Source organism: Sapajus apella, unplaced genomic scaffold (genome assembly GCF_009761245.1).
Source record: "Sapajus apella isolate SASKATOON/1434 unplaced genomic scaffold, GSC_monkey_1.0 scaffold154, whole genome shotgun sequence".
NCBI lineage: Eukaryota > Metazoa > Chordata > Mammalia > Primates > Cebidae > Sapajus > Sapajus apella.
The window spans coordinates 2,026,317-2,053,213 of record NW_022437094.1 but is presented as its reverse complement, the minus strand read 5'-3'; the positions used below and the strand labels follow the sequence as shown (position 1 = coordinate 2,053,213).

The following is a 26,897-nucleotide window of genomic DNA, read 5'->3' as shown; positions in this document are numbered from 1 at the left end:
AAAGAAAGAAGAGAACAGCAAGAAAAGAAAAGCAGAAAACAAATGGCAAAAGTAAGTCTTTACTGATCAATAACACTGAATGTAAATAGACTAATGTTAATATAATGGACTAATGTAATGTAAATTTGTAGCACAGTACTCATACAAAAATAGACACATACATTAATGAAACAGAATATAGAATACCTTGAAATAATTCTGTTCACCTAAAATTATCTAACAAAAACAATCATGGAGAAATGACTCTTCAATAAAATAGTGCTAGAATAATTGGCTAGCCATATGCAGAAGATTCAAAGTGGATAAGTTCCTTAAACCACATAAAAAAATCAACTCCAGATGGATGTATTAGCCTTCTCTAGAGTGAGAGAACTAATAGGATGGATGTATATATAAAGTGGAGTTTATTAAGAAGTATTGACTCACAAAATAACAAAATGAGATTCCTCAATAGGCTACCTGCAAGTTGAGGAGGAAGGAAGCCAGTCTGAGTACCCAAACCTCAAAAATAGAGAAGCCAACAACACAGCCTTCAGTCTGTGTTCAAATGTCCAAGAGTCCTAAAGCCTAAGTACTTGGACTCTGATGTTTGAGGGCAGAAAGTATTCAGCACGGGAGAAAGATGGAGGCTACAAGATTCAGCCAGTCTAGTCTTTCCATGTTCTTCTGCCTGCTTTTTATTCTGGCTTTGCTGGCAGCTGATTAGATTGTGCCCACTCAGGTTGAGGGTGGGTCTGCCTTTCCCAGTCCACTAACTCAAATGTTAATCTCCTTTGGCAACATCCTCACAGACATACCCAGGAACAATACTTTGTATCCTTCAATCAAGTTGGCACACTCAATATTAACCACCACAATGTATTAATGTAAAATCTAAAACTATAAAATTTTTCAAAGATAATCTAGAAAATACTATTCTGGACATAAGACTTGACAAGTATTTTATGATGGAGATGCCAAAAGGAATTACAATAATAGTAATAATAATAATAAACAAATGGGACCTAATTCAACTGAAGAACTTCTGCACAGCAAAAGAAAATATCAACAAGGTAAACAGACAATCTATAGAATGGGAGAAAATATTTTCAAACTATGCATCTGACAAAGGTATAATATCCAGAATCTATAAAGAACTTAAACAGATTTACAAGCAATAAAACAATCATATTAAAAAATGGGCAAAAGACATGAACAGACACTTCTTAAAAGAAGACATACTCGCAGGCAACAAATATATGAAAAAATTCTCAACATCTCTATTCGTTAGAGAAATGCAAATCAAAGCCAAAATATGATACCATCTCACAACAGTCAGGATGGCTATAGTTAAAAGTCAAAAATTAACAAGTTGTGATGAGATTGTGGACAAAAATGAACATTTATATACTGCTGGTGGGAATGTAAATTAGTTCAGTCTTGTAGAAAGCAGTTTGGTCACTTCACAAAAGACATAAAACAGAGTGATTATTTGAACCAGATCACATGCTCAGAGCAGTTATGCTCCGCCATAAAGAAACATGACACATTTGTTTATTGCAGTACTATTCACTATAGCAAAGACATGGAATCAACCAAAATGTCTATCAATAGTAGGCAGGATAAAGAAAGTGTGATACATATACATAATGGAATACTACGTAGCCTTCAAAATGAAATAATATTCTTTGTAGCAACATGCATGGAGCTGGAGAGCATTATTATAAGTAAACTAATTCAGCAACAGAAAGTCAAATACCGCACGTTCTCACTTTAAATGGGAGCTAAACATTGAATACGTATAAACAGAAGGGAACAACAGACATCAGAGCCTACTTGAAAGTGGAGGATGAGAATCAAAAACTGCCTATTGGGTACTATGCTTATTACTGGAGTGATGAAGTAGTCTGTGCACCAAACGCCCACAACACCCAATTTACCCATATGACAAACCTACACATGTACCCCTGAACCTAAAATAAAAGTTGAAAAAGATGCATCTTATAATAAGGTAAGTAGAATACAAATTAACATTAATCACTACAAAAAAAAAATAGAAACAAGGAAACAAAAAATGCTTTAACTCAATGCCCTTCGCATTTTGACTTTTTATTTTCTCCTTTTATATGTTTTATATTGCCATCTCTCACCAAATTTTTGTAGCATTATTATTATTATTTTTTTTTGATGAGAAAACTAAGGCTTAGAGAGGTATTTTTATTTTCCCAGGATGTACTGCTGGAGATAAAGAGGTATTTTTATTTCCTTAGCATGTACTTCTGGAGACTGTAAGAACTAGTATTTGAACTTGGGACTGGTTAACTACAAAGCTATTAGTCACTGTCCCTTACAATCTGGGCTCCAATTTGGTACCTGGAGCTTTCTCTCAAACGCCAAGAATTTTTCTGCATGGGCTGTCTCTTAAGACAATTTCTTTTTGACATGAACATGTGCTGAAGGTGGCAGGAAAGGCTTATGACCAAAGAGAGCTGCCAAAGAGGAGTACCACTCTCTTTTTTTGTTTTTTCTAAAAAAAAAAAAAAAGAAGAAAGAAAGAAAGAAAAAAGAAGAAGGAGAGAAAGAAAGAGAAAGAGGAAGAGAGAGAGAGAATGGTGGTGTTGCTTTATTGCCCAGGCTAGAATGCAGTCTAAAAATGGGTATGCCTATAATTGTGCTTAATAATAGAGACATGAAAAAAAAAAATGAGGGAAGAAAATAACAAACAAGCAGCCAACCAGTATTTCATTGAAACCTGTAAATAGATGTGATGTGGTACTGATAAGAGTGTATAATTTGTGTATTTAATGTGGAGAGTTCTATAAATGTTATTAAGTTTACTTGTTCCGGATCTGTGTTCAAATCCTGGATATTGTTGTTAATTTTCTGTCTCATTGATCTAATATTGATGTTGAAGTCTCTCACTATTATTGTGTGGGAGTCTAAGTCTCTTTATAAGTCTTATATATCTGGGTATTCCTGTATTGGGTGCGTATATATTTAGGATCTTTAGCTCTTCTTGTTGCATTGATCCTTTTATCATTATGTAATATCCTTCTTTGCTTCTTTTGATCTTTGTTGCTTTAAAGCAACTCCTGCTTTTTATTCATTTATTTATTTTTGCTCTCCATTTGTTTGGTAAATCTTTCTCCATCCCTTTGTTTTGAGTCTTTGTGTATCCTTGCATGTGACATGGGTTTGGATGCAGCGTACCGATGGGTTTTGGCTTTTTTTGCCCGTCTGTGTCTTTGGATTGGGGGATTTAGTCGATGTAAGTTTAGAATTAATAATAATATATATGAGTTTAATAGCGCCATTTAATGTTAGCTGGCTGAATTTCCTATTAGTTGATGTAAATTCTTGATTATATTGATGCTCTTTACTTTTTGGTATTTTTTAGAAAGGCTGATACTGGTTGTTCCTTTCTATGTGTAGTCGTTCTTTCAGAAGCTCTTGTAAAGCAGGCCTGGTGGTGATGAAATCCCTGAGTGCTTGCTTGTTCACAAAAGATTTTATTTTTCCTTCGCTTATGAAGCTTAGTTTGGCTGGATGTAAAATTCTGGGTTGAAAGTTCTTTTCTTTAAGGATGTTGAATATTGGCCCCCACTCTCTTCTGGCTTGCAGGGTTTCTGCAGAGAGATCTGCTGTGCGTCTGATAGGCTTCCCTTTATGGGTAACCTGACCTTTCTCTCTGGCTGCCCTCAGTATTTTCTGCTTCATTTCAACCCTGGTGAATCTGACGATTATGTGCCTTGAGGCTGGTCTTCTTGAGGAATATCTTTGTGGTGTTCTCTGTATTACCTGGAGTTGAATATTGTCCTGCCTTGCTAGGTTGGGAAAGTTTTCCTGAATAATATCCTGAAGCATATTTTCCAGGTTGGGTTGATTCTCTTCGTTACACTCAGGTACACCTATCAAGCGTAGATTGGATCTTTTCACATAGTCCCATATTTCTTGGAGACTTCGCTTGTTCCTTTTATCCTTTTTTCTCTAATCTTGTCTTCTCATTTTATTTCATTAAGTTGGTCTTTGACTTCTGATATCTTTTCTTCTGCTTGATCAATTCGGCTGTTAAAACTTGTGCATAGTTCGCAAAGTTCTCGTGTTGTGTTTTTCAGCTCCATTAATTCACTTATATTCCTCTCTAAATTGTGTATTCTTGTTAAGATTTTGTCAAATCTTTTTTCAAAGCTCTTAGTTTCGTTGCAATGGGTTAGAACAAGTTCTTTTAATTCACAGAAGTTTCTTATCACCCACCTTTTGAAACCTGCTTCTGTTAATGGAACACACTCATTCTCCATTAGGCCTTGTTCCATTGCTGATGAGGAACTGTGATCCCCTGTAGAGGGAGAGGCATTCTGATTTTGGGTATTCTCAGCCTTTTTAGGCTGCTTTCTTCCCTTCATTATAAATTTATCCATCTGTGGTCTTTATAATTACCATCTTTATAATTGAGTTTCTGAGTGGATGTCCAACTTGTTGATTCTCAGTGCTAAAATCTGAGCAACCACTGCACCAGCCAAAACAACAGCGTTATGATTGATGGTGGTTTTCTGACTCTGCACCAAGAACCGCCACACCAAGGCAGCAGCAAAACCACCTTGCCGACCACAAGAGTTGCGCTGGCGACTCATGGGGCTCCTCCGCTGGGAATCTCCTGGTGCGTGAGCAACAAAAATTCATCTGAAAGTGTGATGTCCTCTCGTTCTCTGCGCTTTCACTGGGAGCTACAATCCTGAGCTGCTAGTGATAAGCCATTTTGGATCTCTCTCCAACCCCAAGTTCGTTTTTCTTACCTTCTTCACGCATTTTTTAAAATTTTCCTGTGGCACCAGGGATTGCCATAGCCTCACTTTTACATTCTGGGATATTGGTGGAAACAATCTTGGCACTGGATAGTTTACTTGGTTTCCTGTGGGACAGAAGGGGTGGGAAGAGTAAAAACTAATATTGCTTCTATTCCACTATTTTGGTGACATCACTAAAGCAGACTAACTCTTAATCACTCTCATAACCAAATCTTAGGTTTTGGGTTCAAATTGTGGCTCTGCTTCTCATTCATAATAGGACCTTGAGCAAATCACTTTACTTGTCTAAGCTTTATTTATACATTTCCCATGTGTAAAACTGGGAAATAAAAACTAGCTTTGCAGAGTCAATAGAGATTTGATGTATATAAAATTATTTGAAACCTGTGAAGTGGTACACAGATGTGAAGAAAAACTTAGAACTACAGGATTCTTTAATCCACTTTTAGAAGAAATAATTTTTGTGAAGCATAATTTTAGAGAGAAAAGTAGCAAAGTTTTAATCTAAATGGGATAAGAGACCATGCTATATTATAATCAGTATTATAAAAAATATTTTCAGTTTAATTTGGAGCTACAATAAGACAAATGTCCAGATAAAATCTTTAAAATAATACGTATTTTACCCAGATTTTTCCAAATAGTTGGCTATTTGTACCAGTATATGTAGTACATATATATATATATATATATATATATATATACACACATACATACACACACACACACATACATATAACACCTTATATTTATTTAACACTCAGGGGAATTGAAGAAAATTAATGTACATTAAAAATTTTACCTAATTATCATTATATCCACTAAGAAAGACAAATATATCCATTCTTGTTTAACGGATTAAGAAACTGAAACCAGGACAGATTCAGGGATAAGACAGTTTATGTAGTTACTTGGTGATGGAACAGCAGTGCAATCCCAGGCTTCCTGACACCTTGCTGTGATAATATTAATTCTCTGCAGCATGCAATCTCTTGAGCCCCATGGAGCCATGCTGTGCATACTGCTGCTGTCTTTTATTTTTAAAATGTATTTTACATAGTGACCTAGGGCAAACTCACTCAGAAATCAAGACTTTTATGAAACAATATTTAACTTTGCCAAAAGTCATGGACTCTAAAAAGTTCTATTTCCATTTTATTATTCTATTCTAGTATACTTGCTTTAAAAGAAGTAATAAGCATGTCCCAATAAGTTGATTTTATTACTATATTGATTTTCTAATTTAGCAGCTGAAAAAAACACCCATTTGTTACTTCACTTTTGAAGGTGAAATAACAGTCTAGCCACAATGTGGCTGGATTCTCTGCTCAGAGTCTCAAAGGCTGGTATTACATTTCCTGGCTTACCACAGGAGCTTCTCCATATTCAAAGCCTGTAATGGAGAACCTTATTTGTTTGCAGTCCTCACAGTTCTAATCTCTGACTTCAGGAAAAGCCCCATGGCATTTAAGGGATTATCTGGTTAGGTCAGGCTTGTCCTAGATACTCTTTCTTTCTTAAAGTTACCTGTGCTTTATTACATAAACTAATAATGAGAGTAAAATCTATTATAGTCACTGTCTCTGAAATTATGCAGGGCTTGTAAACAAGAGGCCAGGGATATTGGAAGTCATCATAGAATTTTGTCTGATGCAACCCCCATATTATAAAATACATTCGTCTAATTCTAGTATCCCAAAAGCTTAATTTCATTACACTTAAATAAATATTTTATCTAAATCTCATCAGCTCAAGTACAATGTCTCTTCTAAATAACCTTATGTGTCTTTATAGATTTCACTGGTATTCACTCAATTAGAAAAAGCCACACCCACAATTGTTGTTGATATAACACCTTCTCTATCTTTGACCTCTGCTGAGACTCAAGGACAGCTCAAGAACAGCACCCTTAAGCTTCTGAGAGACTCTCTGGTTTTGTTGAAAAGACCTGTGAGGTACACTTTTTATTTCCTGAAGGAGCCTTTTGTGTTACTGAACACACTTATAGCTTTATCCTTCTGAGCTTTCAGGAAGTTTGTACAACCACATCCTCAGCTTTTCCTCTATGATACACTTTGGGAAACAAACTCTTAATTTTAGTGTTTTGTTTTCCATCTGGAGAGGCTAAGAATTTTCAAAATCATTGGTTCTTGTTTCTTTGTGTTGACAAATGTTCTTCTTTTGACCAAATTAGCTAGGCTCTTCTAAGCCCTTTTCTCAACTAGGCCTCCACCTTGGCCTATAAAAACTCTGAATACTAACAGTTTCTAATAGCTTAACATTGCATCTTTTGACCCCAAGTTCCCTCAAAGCACCTGCCTGAAAAAAGTGGAGGCTCCAAAGAGTTTACTATTTATTCCAGCCAACACCTTAAACTCAGTTTGTATAGGGAACATAGCAAACCAAATGGGTTTCACATAGACAAATCCAATGATCCTATGTTTTGTAGTTTTTTTTTTTTTATTTTTAAGACTCCTCTATACCCCCGCTTGCCCCACTCCCTGTTCCCTCATTCTCCCTTTAAAATTCTTGTCACTTTAGTACAAGTAGAAGTTGAGTTTAGTTCACACTGAACTCTTTTTCCTATTGCAATAGTTATTAGTGATTAAATCTGTTTGTATCATGTTAACTAGTACATGTCTTTGTTTATTTTTATCAGTATTCAACAATTCTTCCCTTAACTTATTTCTCATGTGTTTTCCTAGAAGCAGCAAGAAGAAATCAGGCCATACCTTCAACAATTTTTATGGAAACATTCTCAACTAAATAGCCAAGTTCATTTTTTACAAGTTCTGCTTTGTCATGAGGTGGAAAATCAAGGTATCAGCAAAGGCTATGATCTTATCTGAGGCTCAGAGTCCTCTTTCAAATGCATTGGTTTTTCTTTGTATGCAGAATTTTGTTCATTGTGGTTGTATAATTGAGGTTTTTGTTTCATGCTAGCTGTCAGCTACCTGGCGTCTGTTATTTGCTCCTGAGATCATCCACTGTTCTTTGACAGATAGCCCTCTCTATCCAAAAAACAATGGATATTTTCTCTTTCAAAATCTGCAGGAAAGTATCTCTAGATTTGAATGTTTTCACCAGGCAAAGCTTAACTGGGCTCACCTGATTAGGTCAGGCTAAACCAGCTGCCAGCTTCCTTCACTGCAGTATTTAAATTAGTATTTTTGTTAATAACATGGGAAAGATGTGCATATACCAGGGTCCAGAAGCCTTGAAGACAACAATGACTTACTAATTGGCTGCAAATGAGAGTTTGAAAAATACTGACATCCAAGATAAGGAGGAGAAGAAGAAAAAGTATAAAATAGAGAAGAGAAAAGAAGCAAAAGGAGGAGTGGGACAATGAATAATCTCTAATCATCAGAGAAATGCAAACGAAAACTGCAATGAGATACTGTCTCACACCAATCAAAATGGCTATTACCAGAAAGTCAAAAAACAACACATTTTAGTGAGGCTATGAAGAAAAGGGAATGTTTGTACACTCTTATTGTTAATGTAAACTAGTTCAGCCATGGTGGAAAGCAGTTTGGAGATTTCTCAAAGACCTTAAAACTGTTACCATTTGATCCAGCGATCCCATTAGTGGGCATATAACCAAAGGAAAATACATAATTATACCAGAAAGACAAATGCACTCATGTATTCATCACTGTCATATTTGCAATAGAAAAAATAAACATAGACTCAACCTACGTGTACATCAATGGTGGACTGAATAAATAAACTGGGGTACATATAAACCATGGAATACTATGCAGCCATAAAAAGAATGAAATCATGTCCTTTGTAGCAACATGGATGGATATGCAGGACATAATCCTAAGGAAATCAACATAGGAATAGAAATCCAAATACCACATGTTCTCACTTACAAGTGGGAGTTAAACATTGAGTACATATGGACATAAACATGAGAATAATAGAAACTGCTGACTACTAGAAGGAGGAGGGAAGAGGGTTTGAAAAACTACCTATTAAGTTCTATGCTCACAACTTGAGTGCAATATACCCATTTAACAATCGTGCATATGTACCCACTCTATCAAAATAAAAGCTGGAATTTAAATGAAAATAAAGAAAAACAGATTTTTATGGTGGAAAGCCATGGAGAAAAAGAGTTTCCACTAATCGTATCAAGTGATGTTTAATGACTGTGCCCCTTCCTATTGGGTTATAGCCTAGTGATTAATCAGTCAAAAACATTTTTAAGCTTACTAAAGTACATGAGGCATAAAACAAAGGCTACAGATAGGGCTCAGAGCAGTTTTAGTGGGTAATTTATTTACATTCACATTCCATACTATTAATGTCACTGCATGTGGAAGTTATATTTCACTCTGAAGTTACAACTTAATGTCTTGTGGAGTAAACAAAAATTTCTGGTTTGATATTAAATTATATTGGAATGATATAATACACTCTGCCCTCATACTATGTTCTATTGATGTTGTTTATGAATTTACATTTCTCTAGTATAAATACATTTTTAAAAGATAGGCATTTGTGGATATACTAATGATGACTCTACTGTAATATTTTTGTTTTATCTCTTTTGCATACTTAAAAACATTTGCATACTTAAAAAACATTTATGTCTGTTTTCATTATACTTGCTTCTAAAAAATTATAACCAGAAAATCAGCTACTTAGAATTTTTATCAAACATTTGCATTTAAAAAATTTATTCATTTGTGAAGAAGACTAAACTATTAATATTTAAAATAATGAGGATATGATACTCTAGACCTATTGTGGAGTTGTGATTTTCCCAAAATGAAGAAGGATTTAGCAATTGTGTTTTCCGAGTGGGGTGGTAAGGAAGATGTAGGAAGTAAAAAGCTAAGTAATAGATACAGACAAAATTCAACAATCATTGCAAATAAGTTGTGTGGGAGAGTTCATTTTCTTAACCTTAGTCAGATGTGATATGAATTTCTTTGGCCTTTCTTAAATTCATCACATAACCAATTTTCTAGGTGACATTACAAAGACATCTGGTACACACTCCTGTTCATCTGATTCTTGCCACTGAGGTTATTTCTAACTCAAGCTTAATAGCCCTAGGATACATTTCAAATAACTTTTGAATTTACCTATAGTTTTACTGTAGTTTAAATTCCATTATATTTTGGATGACTGGAGTCATTTATGAATTTTTCTTTAAAAAAAATAGCCAAAGGAGGAAGATCCAAGATGGCCATTTAGGAACAGCTCGGAGTTGCAGCTCCTAGTGAAAGTGCAGAGGGTGAGTGGACACCGCATTTTATTGCCCACGAATCAGAAGATTCCCAGGTGGAGGAGCCACATGGGTCACCAGCACAGCTGTTTTGGCCAGCACAGTTCGTTTGGTCGGTGCTGCTGCTTTGCCCTGCACAGCTGCTTTGTCGGCACCCAGGCTGGCGGTTCTCCATACAAAATACACTGGTCTGGGGGCCCTTCTGGCTGGCGATTGGAGCACTGGGAAATTTCCTATTCATCTGATTAAAGAGGGGACTGAACAGGGAGCCAGGCCAGGAGATTCCTGGGCAAAGAAAGCGCCCCGAATCTCAGCGCCACTGTTTAAGCTGGTGCAGTGAGTCACCGCAGGGGAAATCACACAGATCCTGGCGATTTTTAACAGGCGACTGGAACACCTGGGATAGAGTCGACTGTTCAACTAAAAAAGAAAAAAAAGGCTCTGAGGCAGGGAAATAGGTGATCAGGCTCGGCTGGCCCCACATCCACAAAAGAACAGCACTCAGAAACTCTCTGGATTGAGAGTTTCACAGCAAGCGCAGCTGAACCTGGGATGGTCCAGCTCTGTGGGGGAGGGGTGTCTGCCGTTACTGAGGCACTCCACCACTAGGAGGTAGTCCGCCATTCCTCAGGCAGCCTGCCATTGCCAAGGCAACCCGCCATTGCTGAGGCTGCCTGCTGTTGCCAAGGCAACCCGCTGTTGCCAAGGCAACCTGCCATTACAGAGAGAGTCCGCCAATACAGAGGTGGGCCACCATTGCCGAGGCAGTTCTAACTACACCCATATAAACAGGACTGCAGGGAAGTTCACACAGCAGCTGGAAAGAGCCCACAGCAGCTCAGCCAAGCCTCTGCAGGCAAACAGTGATTAGGCTGCCTCCTTGCTGGGCAGGGCAGCCCTGAAAAAAAAAAGGCAGCAGCACAATGGAAACTCATAAATAAAGCCCTAACCCCTGGGACAGAGCACCTGGGAACAAAAAGAGGTTTATGAGTTCTGCTGCAGCAGACTTAAACGTACCTGCCCAGCAGCTCTGAATGAACAACAGAGCTCACAGCTCAGCACTTGAGCTCCTATAAAAGACAGAGTGTCTCCTCAAGCAACTCCCTGACTCCTGTATATCCAAAGAGTCACCTCATAAAGGAGATAACAGACTAACATTTGGAGGGTATCCTTCAGGGTCAAAGATAGCAGAAGAAGGAACTCATAGCAACCCTTAGTGTTCTGCAGCTGCTGCAGGCGATCCCTAGGCAAGAAGGGCCTGGAGTGGACCTCAGCAGTTCTACAGCAGAGGGGCCAGGCTGTTAAAAGGAAAACTAAGAAACAGAAATAACTTCACCATCAACAAACAGAACATCCACTTAGAGACCCAATCTGAAAGTAAGCAACTAAAAAGACGACAGGTAGATAAATCCATAAAGATGAGAAGAAACCAGTACAAAAAGATGAAAACACCCGAAACCAGAACACCTCTCCTCCTACAAGGGATCACAACTCCTCACCAGCAAGGGAACAAAAAGAACAAGGCTGGATTGAGAATGAAAGTGATGAAATGACAGAATCTGGCTTCAGAAGGTGGGTAGTAAGAAACTTCTGAGAGCTAAAAGAACATGTTGTAACCCAATGCAAAGAAACTAAGAACCTTGAAAAAAGATTTGACAAAATGCTAATGAGAATGGACAACTTAGAAAGGAATATAAGTGAATTAATGGAGCTGAAAAACACAACATGAGAACTTCGTGAAGCATGCACAAGTTTCAACAGCCGAATTGACCGAGCAGAAGAAAGGATATCAGAGGTTGAAGATCAACTCAATGAAAGAAAAAGAGAAGGCATGATTAGAGAAAAAAAGGGTAAAAAGGAATGAACAAAGTCTCCAAGAAATGTGGGACTATGTGAAAAGACCTAATCTACGTCTGATAGGTGTACCTGAATGTGAAGAAGAGAATGAATCCAAGCTGGAAAATACTCTTCAGGATATTATCGGGGAAGTTCCAATATTCAATTCCAGGAAATACAGAGAACACCACAAAGATATTCCTCAAGAAGAGCAACCCCAAGGCACATAATTGTCAGACTCACCAGGGTTGAAATGAAGGAGAATATGCTAAGGGCAGCCAGAGAGAGGTCGGGTTACCCTCAAAGGGAAGCCCATCAGACTCACAGCAGATCTCTCAGCAGAAACCCTACAAGCCAGAAGAGAGTGGTGGGGGGGGGGCAATATTCAACATCCTTAAAGAAAAGAACTTTCAACCCAGAATTACATATCCAGCCAAACTAAGCTTCATAAGTGAAGGAAAAGTAAAATCCTTAGCGAATAAGCAAGTACTCAGAGATTTTTTTCACCACCAGACCTGCATTACAAGAGCTCCTGAAAGAGGCTCTACACATAGAAAGAAACAATCAGTACCAGCCACACCAAAAACATAACAAATGGTAAAGAGCATCAACACAATCAAGAATCTGCATCAACTAATGGGCAAAGCAGCCAGCTAGCATCAAAATGGCAGCATCAAATTCACAGATTACAATATTAACTCTAAATGTAAATGGACTAAATACCCAATCAAAAGACACAGACACCAGGCAGCCCCCAGGCACCAAAAGACACAGACTGGCAAATTGGATAAAAAGCCAAAACCCATTGGTGTGCTGTATCCAGAAAACCCAACTCACATGCAAGGATACACAAAGGCTCAAAATAAAGGGATGGAGGAAGATTTACCAAGCAAATGGGGAGCAAAAAAAAAAACAAAAAAAGAAAGGAGGAGTTGCAATTCTCATCTCCAATAAAATGGACTTCAAAGCAACAAAGATCAAAAGAGACAAAGAAGGACATTACATAATGGTAAAAGGATCAATGCAACAAGAAAAGCTAACGATCCTAAATATATACGCACCCAATACAGGAGCACCCAGATACATAAGGCAAGTTCTTAATGACTTACAAAGATTCTTAGACTCCCACACAATAATAGTGGGAGGCTTTAAGACCCCATTGTCAATATTAGAAAGATCAACCAGACAGAAAATTTAAAAGGATATCCAGGACTTGAACTCAGACCTGGACCAAGCAAGCCTAATAGACATTTACAGAACTCTCCACCCCAAATCCACAGAATAGACATTGTTCTCAGCACCACATCACACCTACTCTAAAATTGACCACATAATTGAGAGTAAATCACTCCTCAGTAAATGCAAAAGAACGAAAATCATAACAAACAGTTTCTCAGACCACAGTGCAAACGAGTTAGAACTCAGAATGCAGAGACTAACTCAAAACCGCAAAGCTTCATGGAAACTGAACAACTGGCCCTTGAATGTTGACTGAATAAACAATGAAATGAAGGCAGAAATAAAGATGTTCTTCGAAACCAACGAGAAGGAAGACCCAAAGTACCAGAATCTCTGGGACACATTTAAAGCTGTCTCTAGAGGAAAATATACAGCAATGAGTGCCCACATGAGAAACAAGGAGAGATCTAAACTTGACACCCTAGAATCAAAATTGAAAGAGCTAGAGGAGCAAGATCAAAAAAACTCAAAACCTAGCAGAAGACAAAAAATAACTTAGATCAGAACAGAACTAAAAGAGATAGAGAAACAAAAAACCCTTCAAAAAATCAATAAATCCAGGAGCTGGTTTTTTGGAAAGATCAACAAAATAGATAGATGACTAGCCATATTAATAAAAAAGAAAAGAGAGAATAACCAAATAGATGCAATAAAAAATGATAAAGGGGACATCACCACAGATTCCACAGAAATTCAAACCATCATCAGAGATTACTACAAACAACTCTATGCACATAAACTAGGAAACCTGGAAGAAATGGATAAATTCCTGGAAACTTGCCTCCTCCCAAGCCTAAACCAGGAAGAAGTCAAAACCCTGAATAGACCAATAGCAAGGTCTGAAGTTGAGGCAGCAATTAAGAGCCTACCACCCAAAAAAAACCCTGGTCCAGATGGATTCAAAGCCGAATTCTATGCGACATACAAAGAGGAGCTGGTACCATTCCTTCTGAAACTATTCCAAATAATACAAAAAGAAGGAATCTTTCCCAAACCATTCTATGAGACAAACATCATCCTGATACCAAAACCTGGCAGAGACTCAACAAGAAAAGAAAACTACAGGCCAATATCCATAATGAACATAGATGTAAAAATCTTCAATAAAATACTGGCAAGCCGATTGCAACAGCACATCAAAAAGATTATCCACCACGATCAAGTAAGCTTCATCCCAGGGATGCAAGGCTGGTTCAACATACGCAAGTCTATAATGTAATTCACCACATAAACAGAACCAAAGACAAAAACCACATGATTATCTCAATTGATGCAGAGAAGGCCTTTGACAAAATTCATCAGCCCTTTATGCTAAAAACCCCAATAAACTAGGTATTGATGGAACGTATCTCAAAACAATAAAAGTTATTTACGACTAGCCCACAGCCAATATCATACTGAATGGGCAAAAACTGGAAGCATTCCCTTTGAAATCTGGCACTAGACACAGATGCCCTTTCTCATCACTCCTATTCAATATAGTACTGGGAAGCTATAGCCAGAGCAATCAGGCAAAAAAAAAGAAATGAATTCTATTCAAATAGGAAAGGAGGAAGTCAAATTGTCTCTATTTGCAGATGACATGATTGTGTATCCAGAGGATCCCATCATCTCAGCCCAAAATCTCCTGAAACTGATAAGCAACTTCAGCAAAGTCTCAGGATACAAAATCAATGTGCAAAAATCACAAGCATTCCTATACACAAATAACAGGCTTAAAGAGAGCCACATCAGGAACAAACTACCATTCACAATTGCTACAAAGAGAATAAAATAGCTAGGAATACAACTGACAAGGAATGTAAAGGACCTCTTCAAGGAGAACTACAAGCCACTGCTCAATGAAATAAGAGAGGACACAAACAGATGGAGAAACGTTCCATGTTCATGGTTAGGAAGAATCAATATCGTGAAAATGGCCATATTGCCCAAAGTAATTTACAGATTCAATGCTATTCCCATCAAGCTACCAATGACCTTCTTGACAGAACTGGAAAAGAACACCTTAAACGTCATATGGAACCAAAAGAGAGCCCGCATAGCCAAGTCAATTCTAAGCAAAAAGAACAAAGCAGGAGGTCTCACACTACTGGACTTCAAACTATACTACAATGCTACAGTAATCAAAACAGCATGGTACTGGTACCAAAACAGAGATATAGACCAATGGAACAAACAGAGGCCTCGGAGGCAACACAGCATATCTACAACCATCCGATCTTTGACAAACCTGACAAAAACAATCAATGGGGAAGGGATTCCCTGTTTAATAAATGGTGTTGGGAAAGCTGGCTAGCCATGTGCAGAAAGCAGAAACTGGACCCCTTCCTGACACCTTACACTAAAATTAACTCCAGATGGATTAAAGACTTAAACATAAGACCTAACAGCATAAAAACCCTAGAAGAAAATCTAGGCAAAACCATTCAGGACATAGGTGTAGGCAAGGACTTCAAGACCAAAGTACCAAAAGCATTAGCAACAAAATCCAAAATAGACAAATGGGCCCTAATCAAACTCCACAGCTTCTGCACAGCAAAAGAAATAGTCATTAGAGTGAATCAGCAACCAACAGAATGGGAAAAAATTTTTGCAGTCTACCCATCTGACAAAGGGCAGATATCCAGAATTTACAAAGAACTAAAACAGATTTACAAGAAAAAAACAAACCAGCCCATTCAAAAGTGAGTGAAGGATATGAACAGACACTTTACAAAAGAAGACATACGTGAGGCCAACAAACATATGAAAAAATACTCATCATCACTCATCATTAGAGAAATGCAAATCAAAACTACATTCCCATGCCAGTTCGAATGGTGATCATTATAAACTCTGGAGACAACAGATGCTGGAGAGGATGTGGAGAAATAGGAACACTTTTACCCTGTTGGTGGGAGTGTAAATTAGTTCAACCATTGTGGGAGACAGTGTGGCGATTCCTCAAGGACCTAGAAATAGAAATTCTATTTGACCCAGCAATCCCATTCCTGGGTATATATCCAAAGGATTTATAAATCGTTCTACTATAAGGACACATGAACATGAATGTTCGTTGCAACATTGTTTACAATAGCAAAGACCTGGAACCAACCCAAATGCCCATTGATGATAGACTGTATAGAGAAAATGTGGCACATATACACCATGGAATATTATGCAGCCATCAAAAACGATGAGTTCGTGTCCTTTGTAGGGACATGGATGAACCTGGAAACCACTATTCTCATTAAACTGACACAAGAGCAGAAAATCAAACACCACATGTTCTCACTGATAGGCAGGTGTTGAACAATGAGAACACATGGACACAGGGAGGGGAGCACTACACACTGGGGTCTGTTGGGGGGAAATAGGGGAGGGACAGCAGGGGTTGGGGAATTGGGGAGAGATAGCAGGGGGAGAAATGCCAAATATAGGTGAAGGGAAGGAAGGCAGCAAATCACACTGCCACCTGTGTCCCTATGCAACAATCTTGCATGTTCTTCACATGTACCCCAAAACCTAAAATGCAATGCAAAAAAATAAATTTTGTATATTATATATTTGTATATTATAAATTTTGTATATTTATTGCAGCACTGTTCACAATAGCAAAGACTTGAAACCAACACAAATGCCCAGGAATGATAGAATGGATAAAGAAAATGTAATACATATACACCTTGGAGTACCATTTAGCCATAAAAAAGAATGAGTTTATGTGCTGTTCAGGGATGTCAATGAAGCAGAAAACCATAATTCTCAGCAAACTAATGCAAGAACAGAAAACCAAAAATCGAGTGTTCTCAGTCATAATTAGGAGTTGAACAATGAGAACACATGGACACAGGGAGGGGAACATCACACACAGGGGCCTGTTTGTGGGTGGGGGCTTGGAGAGGGATAGCATTAGTAGAAATACTTAATGTAGATGATGGGGTGATGGATGCAGCCAACCACCATGTCACATGTATACCTAAGTAACAAACCTGCATGCTCTGCACATGTACCCCAGAACTTAAAGTACAATAATAAATAAATAAATAAATAATAAATAAAGAGAATTGATTTCTTTGAAATGCATGAGGCTAGAAAGGGAGCTGGAATTTAAAGTGGCATTGTTCATCCGAAATGACAGTGCCCCTGCTCCATCAGTGACGAGCAACCTAAGTCTTTTGATTAGATTGATTAAAAACCATAATGGGTCACCACTACATTTTCATTGGCCCAAAACAGCTGAGATATCTAGGTATTTTGTCTTTTGCAAACACAGATGTACAAAAAGGATGTATCTTTATTTATTAAAGAAATTTCAACATTTTTACATTGAGAACAAGGGAAGCCAATGGTGTAACACTGAATCCTATGCTGAAAGCCTCAGAATCCCAGAAACTAATGGTTTAAGTCTTGGAATGCAAAGGTCAGTGAGCCTGCAGTTCTGATGTCAAATACAGCAAAAAGAAATCTATCCCAGCTCTCAGAGAGAGACCCATTTGCCTTCTATAATTGTTCTTTTTGGGCTCCCAGCTATCTGGATGATGCCCATTGAGGGCAAGTCTTCCCCAATTATTCCACTCAGACTCACTAATCTCCTCAGGAAACACCCTAATAGATACACCCAAAATAATTTTTTACCAGGTTTTTAGGTATTTCTTAATCTAGATAACGTGATACCTAAAATTAAGTCCACCATGGCATGTCTTTAAACCATACTTAATTTCCAAATAAAGGAAATAACAAGGTAATATTTCTGTTTAACATGATGCTGATATCCTGTAATTCTGATTTTCAGAAATCTAGACATTAGGCATTTTAGACTTTCAGGATTTAGATATTGGGAATTTTAATCTTTTGAGATTTCAACATTTAACATTAGGGTGTTTGGGATTTTGTCTTCAGGGATTATGATCCAACCTCATGAATAATGCCTCAAGAACATCGAAGTAGAGCTACACCTTTGAAATCCTGACCTCAGTTATTTTGAATATATACCCAGAAATGAGATAGCTGGATCAAATGTTAACTATATTTCTTACATTTCTAGGAATCTCTGCAATATCTTTCATAGTGGCTGCACCAATTTATAGATTCCTGCCAATAGTGTGAAGGGGTTCCCTTTTCTCTACATCCTCACCAACAATTGTTATCTGTTGGGTTTTATTTGTCTATTTATAATAGCCATTGTAACAGATGTGAGTTGATAGGTCAAACAAATAACCTGATTTTTTGAATGGGCAAACAACTTGAATAAATATCATGGAAGAAGATACAAATGAGCAACAGGAACATGAAAGGGTGCTCAACATTACTAATAATCAGGAAAACATGTGTTCTTGAGCTGTGTGATGATATTGATCTAACCAAACATTCACGGTTTCTCATTTCTTACCCTCTACTTTGTCTTTGATCCAGATTGAGTCAAGCTTGTCACCTTCCTTCAGGCCCCTTAACTTTACTTGCCCCAAGTCTGGGCAAGCACCAAAAACTAGAATGTACACATTTCTCAGGGTTTTTTCGGGCAATCACTTAACACAGAGAGACAATTTTCTTGTCAGATTCCATTGGTTATTTCCCCTTACTTGCTCAATGTCTTTTTAAAAGTTTCGGAAATCTTTGATTCTTTCTCCTTACCTGATAAAAGAAAATATTTTTCTATTACATTTTGAGACACTTGCAGATTTTCAAGATTGGAGTGTTCTTCCTGTTGCAATAGACTTTCTCCTGAATAAGCTTATTCCCTATGCTGGAAATTATTTTTATTTGACAGTTTTCTTGTGCTTTAGCTCTAATGGAGCCATGACCAAGCCTTGCACCTCACTGTTATTACCCAGGTATAAATGTGGCATTTTTGACCCTTTGTGTCTTTTTGGCTGGGAAATAGGGATTTATGATGCTAAAGCACAACTCCTAATCCAGTGCTCTGGACATTTGTCTGTTGTAGCATAACAGAGAGTCACTTCCTATTATTGGATTTCTTCCTGTTTTTTTTTTTTTTTTTTCTGTTTGAACAGAACATTTATTGGCACTTCTATTCAAGTGAAAATGTTTGTGGATGGAAGTCTTCTTTGTACTTTAGAAGTAGGGAATTACTCCCTGGTACACTTTGAATATTTGTCCCCACACAAGTACCTTGTAGAAATCTTGTCCCCAATTTTGCTAGTAGGCTTTTGTAGGAGGTGTTTGGGCCATCCCCTTGGTGATGATGACAGTGAGCTCTCACTCTGAGAGTTCACGTGAGATCTAGTCATTTTTCAAATTTTCTTTTCTTTTCTTTCTTTCTTTTTTTTTTTTTTTGAGATGGAGGCTCACTCTCATTGCCCAGGTTGGAGTGCAGTGGCACAGTCTCAGCTCACTGCAATCCTATACCTCCTGGATTGAGGGGATTCTCCTGCCTCAGCCTCCCAAGTAGCTGGGATTACAGGTAACCACCATCATGCCTAGCTAATTTTTTTGTATTTTTAGTGGAGACTAAAAATACAATTTGTGTTTTTAGTGGAGACTAAAAATACAATGGGGTTTCACCATGTTGGCCAAGCTTGTCTCGAACTTCTTCTGACTTCAGGTGATCCACCCACCTTGGCCTCCCAATGTGCTAAAATTACAGGTGTGAGTCACTGTGCCTGGCAGGATTTAAATTTTTTTTAAATTTTCTATTTTTCTGAGACAGAGTCTCACTCTGTCACCCAGGCTGGAGTGCAGTGGCACAATCTGAGCTCACTGCAACCTCTGCCTCCCAAGTTTAAGTGATTCTCATGCCTCAGCCTTGCAAGGAGCTGGGATTACAGACATGCACCACCATGCCTTGCTACTTTTTGTATTTTCAGTAGAGATGGTGTTTTGCCATGTTGGCCAAGCTAGTTTCAAACTCCTGGCATCAAGTGATCTGCCTGCCTTGGCTCAGCCTCCCAAAATGCTGGGATTACAATCATAAGCCATCAAACCCAGCCTAGAACCAGTAGTTTAAAAGTGTGTGACTCAAAAACGATGAGTTTGGGTCTTTTGTAGGGACATGGATGAACCTGGAAACCATCATTCTCAGCAAACTGACAGAAGAGCAGAAGATCAAACACCGCATGTTCTCACTCATAGGCGGGTGTTGAACAATGAGAACACATGGACACAGGGAGGGGAGCACTACACACTGGGGTCAGTTGGGGGGAAATAGGGGAGGGACGGTGGGGGGTGGGAAGCTGGGGAGAGATAGCAAGGGGAGAAATGCCAGATGTAGGTGATGGGGAGGAAGACAGCGAATCACACTGCCACGTGTGTTCGTATGCAACAATTTTGCATGTTCTTCACATGTACCCCAAAACCTAAAATGCAATAAAATAAATAAATGGGAAAAAAATAAAATAAAAAATAAAAGTGTGTGACACCTCCTCCCCCAACTCTTTGTTTCTCTTGCTCTTGCTATCACCATGTGACATGCCTATTCCCCCTTTTACCTTATGCCTTGAGTTTAAGCACTCTGAGGCCTCTTTGGATTCCAAGCAGATGCCAACACAATGCTTTCTGTAATGCTTGCTGAACCGTGAGCCAATTAAACCTTGTTTCTTTATAAATTACCCAGTCTTGGGTATTTCTTTATAGCAATGCAAGAATAACCTGATGCAGAAAATAGGTACCAGGAGTGGATATTGCTATAAAGGCCCCTTCAGGGTCTCTCAAAGATATCAGGAACAAAAGTAATTACCTCTGGTTGAAAACACTAATGGAAACAGACTGGGTATTTTGTGCACTCAGATATACTTTAGAGATATCCAGATAACCACTTGGTGTCTTGTATACACTTCACCCAAAATTTAGTCCACAACTTCCAATAGGATTACACATAGGGAAAAGAAAATCTTAAAATTCTCATTCACAAATAATGGTGACAATGCTTTAACACTGTATCAAGAAAGTAATGTCGATTTATCTCATCTTCCAGAAACACAATCCTAGCTAAAGTATAAAAGTGGTTAAAAAACTGAGGGTAAGTTTAAAACACATAAATTAGTCAATTTTGTATTTTTGTGTTCATGTCTGATTTATGGCTGTGATTTTCAACTTAAAGCTATAAGCTTTATTTGTATCTTCCTCTATGTTGTGTGTGTGTGTGTGTGTGTGTGTGTGTATGTGTATAACATGTAGATAATATTTTTCTGCCTCAGGATGGTATTGACAAACTACTTTTTAAAATCCATTAAAGAAGATTTATTTTAATTGCCTTAAAGTACTTCTTTAAGTACTAATTGCCTTAAAGTACTACTTTATAAGTACTTCTATAAATATTCCTAAATCTTCTGGAAACATGGAAACAAATTCAGAGGTTCTTAAAGTTTATGCATTTTGGAACATATCATCATCCTACTTATGATGAAAGTGTTTCTTTTTATTCTTTGTCAAATAATAATAAACATTTATTCGCCATTAACAGGCACTGTATTAGGCACTTACATTGTCCTATTTAATTCTCATATCTAATAATCCTATAATGCATGTTTTATTTTCATTTTCATTTTACAGGTTAGGAATTCAAGGCATAGAAAGGTAAAATAACTCAACAAAGTTAAGTGATGGGAATCTATTTACAGAGAAAAATTGCTAGAGTGTGAAAAAGGTAAATCAGAGTAGCAGATAGTTTGAAAGCAAGGAGAACCTGTATGGAATGAGGAAATGGGTGAATTTTGCCAGCATTATGGTAAAACTCTTGGCTGGTATTTGTTTATCTTGGAGAGCATAAGCTAATGAATTATTTTTACTTCAGTGTTCAGCTATTGATTATTTTCAGCAAAACAACCTATGAGTGTGTACATGAGACACAACCTTAACCTCAAGCTTCCTCTTGATGTCCAGAGATCTCATTTGTAATATGTCAGTCCTGTGACACAAAGCAATGATGCATAACTCACCCCTATTAGCAGTTCTCCAATATACTCCTTAGTGTCTACACAACCTGTATTTAGGAAGAGTCCAGCTCTAATAGTTTTTATGTCTAAGCTTATATGGCCATAACTCTAAGAGATGTATCTTATGAATGATTTACTTTAGCTCTGAGTAAAATGTATGTTTACTGCTCCCAAGTCATTTATTGTGTAAACTTTGTCTATAAGAAACCCGTTCAATGATTACATATCTCAAGGGAGGACTCCCACTATATAGATGACAGCAAAGATTATCACTATGCAACCACCAGGAATAGAAGTCCAAACACTTCTGTTCATTGCATCTTGGACTGCAGTTTTGCAACTTTCCTGATACAGGTGAGAAAGAACACACTCATCTGGAACAAGTCATGTGAAGTGTATTTATTATGTACAGACAGGCAACAAGGGACAATAGAAGTCTAGGATTCATTGTTAGTCACTCACCCAAGGCTCAGGAAAACTTTGTCATGGATGGAGTCTTGACTGCACATGCCTCAGTTGTACCACAGCTAAAGGATTCTGAAAGGTAGCCTGTCCTGCATTATATACACTAGGATTTACATGTTGATCTGGACTAAAGTGTTGAAGAATATTATATTTCTAGTGGAGAGACAAACAGAGCCTGGGCTGTCTCAATTTGGTCTCACTGTCTCAAAAGATTACATGCTGTGTAAGAGATGTGGACAAGGTTTGTGTTCTTCGGGCCATTTCTCACTCTCAGGGTATTGCATTTTTAACACATTATACAGTTATTCTGAAAACTACAAGCAAGAAGAGGTGAGAGAAGATGGGTTGGCCAACGCTATCCAGACACTGTCTAGCAGTCACCTCAAGAAAAGTTTAGCAAATAGAAACATAAAGCACCCAGTAAAATTGGAATTTCAGATAAAGAAGTTACTTTTCAGTCTAAGTATATACCAAATATAATAATAAATAAAGGTAAAATTTGTGTCACGCTTATATTTTAAAACTTATTGTATTTTTTCTGAAACCAAATTTAAACTGGGCATTCCGTATGTCATTTTGTAATCCTGCTCAAGGGCCACTTTGGTATATGTCAGAAGATTCAACATAGTGTTAGGCACAGGGTGGTAGTCAAAAATAACCATTTTTTAAAGAAACATTTTCATAAGAAAATTTTCCAACATAAATGAAAATAAGAAGTGAAACAAACCCCTATTTTCCCATTAGCAAATGTTAAGACTTAGTTGAACTTCAATGTTTATTTTGTGATTTTAATACTATTTTGTAAAACAAATACTAGTAAATTTTATTTCTAAATTATTTCTATTTCTTGGTATATGAAGATTTATAGAGATTATAAAATGGTACTTCAAAGTTATTTTGTATAGCTTATTTAATATTAATATTCATCAATTTTATAAAATTTTAAATGTAAACAAAGAAAAATGAGAATGACAAATATATACTAATATATTCCATTACTGGGAATAAGAATTCCAATTTCTGTGTGTAAAAATACCTTTTAAGAGAAAATGTTGTAGAAAATTTGGCATACCTTTCAATTTTTACTTTATGATATATTTGAATATCATGTACACGTAAAAAACATTCTTGGGCTGTACTTTATATTTTAATATAGCCTATTTTAATTTCACACAAGGACAGCTAGTTTTAAAATACAAATTATTCTATTTTGATACAAATTCACAATATAATTATTTGAATTTATAAAACTTACAGTGTAGAAACCAAGTTTTAAGTAAAATAACCGGATGCTGTTTGCTATTTTTGGCATTACCATACATTTGATTTTTTTTCTAAAGCTTAGTTGGATCTAAAATACCTAAAGATTACACCAACTTAAGTTCCCTGACAATTATACAGCATTTGTTCTGTTTCTAACTGTTGTCATTTCAGCAAGGCACTGAGATGTAACAGTCTCTCATTGTCTGAGATAATGCCTGGAGTACTTTGTCTCATATCCAAGGTGATTAAGGAGTGCAGACACAAGGGTAATGTTGGAGTAAAAGTTTAATAAGTGAAAGAAGAAAGCTCTTCACCAGTGGAGAGTTGGGGCTCAAATGGGTTGCCCCCTATGATGCTGGGATCCAGGGTTTTTACCGCCTGGGAATCAGAAGAACGTGCTTAATCTGTGGGCTGTCTTGAAGAAAGTGTGATTCAGCTTGGCCCGGGACCAATCAGGAGCTGAAGTGATGATTCATAGGAGCTACTCAACTTGGCACAGGATATATCAGGAGCTGAAGTGAAAGCTTGGCTCAGGACCTTGGCCCAGAACCAATCAGCAGCTGAAGAGATGATTCATAGAGGCTGGTCTCACAGTCCAAAAAGGAAAGGAAATTGCTCACTTGAACCCTCTGGAGCCCACCGTGTTTATGCCCACAAAAGAAGAAGAAACTTTTTCCTGGAAGCCCGCTGATTATGCAAAAGAAAAAGGAGTTTTTATGTTGGCTCTTGTTCCCTTATTTGAGTAAGCTGGAGGTTTGTGCAAGTTTTTATCTGAGTGTGCTGGAGGTTCTCCTATCTGTGCAGCTGTGGGCATGTGTCTAGGCACAACCCCCTGTGCTAGTTCCTTTATCAGTGCCAGCAGCTTGATTTTTTCCCCAGGCTGCTTTTTATGTTATGCGGGAATGAGGCACTGACCAATGGGTCAGAAGATCTCGAGAGACCCTTCCCTTGCTGTCTACCTAAAGCAACTAGCTAACTCCTCTCATTACTATCAGTATTTATGACAGTGGATATTACTTAATGTTTTTGTATTAGCCAAGATAAAGCCCATTAACAGGAGTAAAAGCTATCTGAAAATTGCAGTGCCTTATCATTATATGGAACTCTCACTTGCCCTAAGTCTGATATGAATATACATTATCAGAAAGCACTTTTAGATGGCCCTACTCCCAGCTGTGAACAGAGGATAGGGATTTCTTCCATTATGTAACTTCATCACCTCGGCTTCCAACCATGCAGATAGGAAAAAAAAAGGATGTGGACAGAAGATTACATGAAGAAGTTTAGGGATACACATCACTTTCAACACATTCCATTGGCCAGAAATGAGTTACATTGCCTTATCTAGATGCTAGGGGCAATTTTAATCTAGTCCTCTTGTGTGACTAAGACAAAAATGAAGCTGTGGTGAACACACATTATTTGTCTTTGTCACAGTTTGTGAAAAGGATTTTAAGATCTTAATGCTGGAAAAACTTTGGAATCTAACACATCACTCAGTTTTAGATGTAGAAACTGAAACCTGGGTAATGAGAAAGGCTTGAAGCAAGTCTCAAGACAATATCCTAATATCTAGTACCAGATAACAACTAAAGCTACTTAAAAACACTTCTAATATCATTTTTACCAATCTTCTGCCTAGCTGGAAACAAGAATCCCATGAAAACACCTTTAATATCTTTTAATAATAAGTGGTAAGAAAGAGTTTGACTAGTTTTTGACATTTGACTGCACATAGGAACACTAACCCCTGCCCTACCTTTTAACCATCATAAAACCCCAAAGTCAGCCATCTTTTTCTGCTCTATCAAGCCATTTTGTGACCACCTTCAGAGGCATTTTCCATTGTGTAAGTAATCAGCTTTTGCATATCTTCTTGGTGTGTATATGGCATCATCGTTTTGATATTCAAACCAATTGCTTGGTGGACTTCCATTCTGTCTATATAGCGTGGCTACAACAATTTGTATTATGAGCAGGATAGTCTAAGTGATAGCTACCATGAACAGGGCTCTTTCATATCTTGCTTTGGCTTGCTAATTGCCTCTCTCTCCTGCCTGATGGCCATCATTCACTTTGAGCTTCTACCTTTTGTCTGTCTTGCAGCGTAAAGCTGTGATGCTTTATCCTACATTTTCTCAGTTCTTCTTCACTTCTATTTTTGATTTAACAGATCTAAGTAGGAAGTTTTGATAATTAATTGGCACTTATGGGCAGGAGTATGGGGGTTGGTTCCTCCTTAAAGTGTCCCTGAGTCATACTGACAAAAATATCAGGGGAAAATTTCTTACCCTGTGACTGATTGTGTGTTTCAAACAAGTATTGCACTCTCTTCTTTCTACTCAGTGGAAAGACTATACCCTGTGTAATATACTGACTCATTAGATAGTGACCCATGTGAAGAAAGATAAGTCACTATTTGGAAGATAGATCACTATTTGGAAGATAGATTACTATTTGAACATTTTAATTACTTAAGTCTGTACTCCTAAAGACAGATGGCTCACTAGGACTCAACAAAATACCTTTGCTGCTGTTGTGGCTGCCTATATCTCTTATGTATGAAAAAGATCCTCAGGATTACATGGAAAACTATTCATGGCATACTTGTGGCACAAACAAAGAATTGTTCAACCCTTCCCCTAACCCTTACAATATTAATTTTAGGCTCTCTAAAGTAAGAAACTTATAAATATAATCAAAGCATAAAGGAATTTTCCCCAAAATATATCCAGTAACTATCAAAAACAGTAGGAGGAAGAGAAAGACAGTATAGTGGTTAATTTTATGTGTCAAGATGGAAGATGTTTTTAGTAGATATTAACATTTAAATCAGCGAAGTTTGAGTAAAAAGATTGTTGTCTATAATTTGAGTGTACTTCATCCAATCAGTTGAAGGCCTAAATAGAACAACAACAACAACAAAAAACTAGTTTCCCTGAACAAGAGGTAATTTTCAAATAAACTGGCTTTCAGCTTCATCTGAACTATCAACTCTCCTATGTCTCTGCTGACGGCTTTTGGACTGGAAATGTACTATTATCTCTCCTGGTTTTCAAGTCGGCCGGCTCCCACTATAGATTTGGGATCTCTGTGTTGGTTCTGTTTCTACGTGAAGCACCTGAGAAGGAAGGAAAACAGGAAGGAAGGAAGGAAGGAAGGAAGGAAGGAAGGAAGGAAGGAAGGAAGGAA

At 37.5% G+C, this 26,897-nt stretch overlaps 1 long non-coding RNA gene across 1 annotated transcript; it reads left to right on the top strand.

Moving 5' to 3' along the window:
• Positions 1-4,519: 4,519 nt before the first annotated feature.
• On the top strand, positions 4,520-22,382 carry LOC116541697. The gene is made up of 3 exons (XR_004264900.1): positions 4,520-4,761; positions 9,893-9,899; positions 22,372-22,382. It is a non-coding gene; the product is annotated as an uncharacterized LOC116541697 (long non-coding RNA).
• The last annotated feature ends 4,515 nt before the right edge of the window (positions 22,383-26,897 follow it).